The 3,740-nt window shown below is 53.6% G+C and overlaps 1 long non-coding RNA gene across 1 annotated transcript; it reads right to left on the reverse strand.

Moving 5' to 3' along the window:
* Positions 1–854: 854 nt before the first annotated feature.
* On the reverse strand, positions 855–2,632 carry LOC132388157 (uncharacterized). Its single transcript, XR_009510164.1, has 5 exons — positions 2,322–2,632; positions 1,996–2,166; positions 1,672–1,842; positions 1,347–1,516; positions 855–1,182 (listed from the first exon to the last, which is right to left on the reverse strand). It is a non-coding gene; the product is annotated as an uncharacterized LOC132388157 (long non-coding RNA).
* Positions 2,633–3,740: the final 1,108 nt, after the last annotated feature.

Raw genomic sequence — 3,740 nt, forward strand, 5'->3', positions numbered from 1 at the left:
GTAGAGATCTCAGTTCCTTCATCCCGGTCTCACTGAACCGATTCCCCACATTCAGATGATCACAGATCCACCATCAGTCCGGGTCTGGGTTCCTGTAGAGATCTCAGTTCCTTCATCCCGGTCTCACTGAACCGATTCCCCACATTCAGATGTTCACAGATCCACCATCAGTCCGGGTCTGGGTTCCTGTAGAGATCTCAGTTCCTTCATCCCGGTCTCACTGAACCGATTCACCACATTCAGATGTTCACAGATCCACCATCAGTCCGTGTCTGGGTTCCTGTAGAGATCTCAGTTCCTTCATCCCGGTCTCACTGAACCGATTCCCCACATTCAGATGTTCACAGATCCACTCTCAGTCCGGTTCTGACTCCCTGTAGAGATCTCAGTTCCTTCATCCCGGTCACACTGAACCGATTCCCCACATTCAGATGTTCACAGATCCACTCTCAGTCCGGGTCTGACTCCCTGTAGAGATCTCAGTTCCTTCCCCCCGGTCTCACTGAACCGATTCCCCACATTCAGATGTTCACAGATCCACTCTCAGTCCGGGTCTGGGTTCCTGTAGAGATCTCAGTTCCTTCATCCCGGTCTCACTGAACCGATTCCCCACATTCAGATGTTCACAGATCCACCATCAGTCCGGGTCTGGGTTCCTGTAGAGATCTCAGTTCCTTCATCCCGGTCTCACTGAACCGATTCACCACATTCAGATGTTCACAGATCCACCATCAGTCCGGGTCTGGGTTCCTGTAGAGATCTCAGTTCCTTCATCCCGGTCTCACTGAACCGATTCACCACATTCAGATGTTCACAGATCCACCATCAGTCCGGGTCCTGGGTTCCCGTAGAGATCTCAGTTCCTTCATCCCGGTCTCACTGAACCGATTCACCACATTCAGATGTTCACAGATCCACCATCAGTCCGGGTCTGGGTTCCTGTAGAGATCTCAGTTCCTTCATCCCGGTCTCACTGAACCGATTCACCACATTCAGATGTTCACAGATCCACTCTCAGTCCGGGTCTGGGTTCCTGTAGAGATCTCAGTTCCTTCTCCCCGGTCTCACTGAACCGATTCACCACATTCAGATGTTCACAGATCCACTCTCAGTTCGGGTCTGGGTTCCTGTAGAGATCTCAGTTCCTTCATCCCGGTCTCACTGAACTGATTCCCCCCCAGCCTGAAACAGATGGGAGAATAAAGATGAAATAAACAGATCACACAACAGTGTCAGTAACAGGGGACCGGGGTTAATGTTTCAACAACACTCACAGACAAATATCACCAGAAAACCCGCGGATCCGCTGATATTTTATCACATTGAACATTAACACAAACACTCACCCGATCCACTTCAGACTCCGGTGGGTCAGTATGAGGGCGGCGGAGAGCGGGGACAGATCGGTCTGTCAGAGAGTTTGATCCCAGGTACAGCCCCGTCACTGAAGTGTTTGTACTGAGAGTGGAGACGAGATCCCTCGGCACCAGAATCTGTGAGACCGACATCCCCCAGCCTGGAGATGAGAGAGAGTGAGGGTGAAGGACACAGAGAGACAGGAGACGGTACAAATCCCCAGTGTTTATCAGTAACACAATTACTGATCACATTAATGTTCAGTGTCAGACACCCAGTGACTGTAAACACAATCTCCCACAGTCTGGTACTTACCACAGTCTCTGTATTTTACACTCCGGGTTCCTCAGAGCCGCAGACACCAGTTTCACTCCTGAATCTCCCAGTTTATTACCACCCAGGTTCAGCTCCGTCAGTGATGGGTTTGTACTGAGAGCGGAGACGAGATCCTCGGCACCAGAATCTGTGAGACCGACTCCCCTCAGCCTGGAGATGAGAGAGAGTGAGGGTGAAGGACACAGAGACAGGAGACGGTACAAATCCCCAGTGTTTATCAGTAACACAATTACTGATCACATTAATGTTCAGTGTCAGACACCCAGTGACTGTAAACACAATCTCCCACAGTCTGGTACTTACCACAGTCTCTGTATTTTACACTCCGGGTTCCTCAGAGCCGCAGACACCAGTTTCACTCCTGAATCTCCCAGTTTATTACCACTCAGGTCCAGCTCCGTCAGTGATGGGTTTGTACTGAGAGCGGAGACGAGATCCTCGGCACCAGAATCTGTGAGACCGACATCCCCCAGCCTGGAGATGAGAGAGAGTGAGGGTGAAGGACACAGAGAGACAGGAGACGGTACAAATCCCCAGTGTTTATCAGTAACACAATTACTGATCACATTAATGTTCAGTGTCAGACACCCAGTGACTGTAAACACAATCTCCCACAGTCTGGTACTTACCACAGTGTCTGTATTTTACACTCCGGGTTCCTCAGAGCCGCAGACACCAGTTTCACTCCTGAATCCCCCAGTTTATTACCACTCAGTCTAAACACAAACAGACAAATTGATGAACATTGTGATTAAAATCGTCCGTCTGAGGGCATTTCTCTCACCCGGATATTTCAGGGAACATTAAACCCTTCAGTAATTCACTGATCGTAGATCCCATCACTGTCAATGTCCCTCACTGCCCAGCTCCAATGAATTCACCGAATGTCAGTAATTTCGTCTGTCGGTGTGACCCTGTAAACTCCACATATTCTCTCTCATTCCCCAATGGTTAGAAAAGTGTTCCTGACGTGAGACAGTCGGAAAGGGCAGGTGTGAAGGGGAGAAGTCAAACAGTGAGGAAGATTTGAGAATCGGGAAATGTCGATGGGAGATGGAGGAAGAGACATCACCGAAGGTAAAGGATGGAAAGACACAGAAGGAAGCGGATGTGGAAGAGAAACCCCAGTAGAGGAGGGGGATGAGGAAGAGAGATCCCACACGAGGAAGGGGGATGAGGAAGAGAGATCCCACAGGAGGAAGGGGGACGGGGGATGGAGATACCACAGGAGGAAGGGGGACGGGGGAGGGAGATCCCACAGGAGGAAGGGGGACGGGGGGAGGGAGATCCCACAGGAGGAAGGGGGACGGGGGGAGGGAGATACCACAGGAGGAAGGGGGACGGGGGAGGGAGATCCCACAGGAGGAAGGGGGATGGGGGAGGGAGATCCCACAGGAGGAAGGGGGACGGGGGAGGGAGATACCACAGGAGGAAGGGGGACGGGGAAGGGAGATCCCACAGGAGGAAGGGGGATGGGGGAGGGGGATCCCACAGGAGGAAGGGGGACGGGGAGGGAGATACCACAGGAGGAAGGGGGACGGGGCAGAGAGATCCCACAGGAGGAAGTGGGACGGGGGAGGGAGATACCACAGGAGGAAGGGGGACGGGGGAGGGGAGATACCACAGGAGGAAGGGGGACGGGGGAGGGAGATCCCACAGGAGGAAGTGGGACGGGGGAGGGAGATACCACAGGAGGAAGGGGGACGGGGGAGGGGAGATACCACAGGAGAAAGGGGGACGGGGGAGGGAGATACCACAGGAGGAAGGGGGACGGTGTAGAGAGATCCCACAGGAGGAAGGGGGACGGGGGAGGAGATACCACAGGAGAAAGGGGGACGGGGGAGGGAGATACCACAGGAGGAAGGGGGACGGTGTAGAGAGATCCCACAGGAGGAAGGGGGATGGAGGAGGGAGATACCACAGGAGGAAGGGGGACGGGGGAGAGAGATCCCACAGGAGGAAGGGGGATGGAGGAGGGAGATACCACAGGAGGAAGGGGGACGGGGGAGGGAGATCCCACAGCAGGAAAGGGGGACGGGGGAGGGAGA

This window comes from Hypanus sabinus, unplaced genomic scaffold (genome assembly GCF_030144855.1).
Source record: "Hypanus sabinus isolate sHypSab1 unplaced genomic scaffold, sHypSab1.hap1 scaffold_2733, whole genome shotgun sequence".
Taxonomy (NCBI): domain Eukaryota; kingdom Metazoa; phylum Chordata; class Chondrichthyes; order Myliobatiformes; family Dasyatidae; genus Hypanus; species Hypanus sabinus.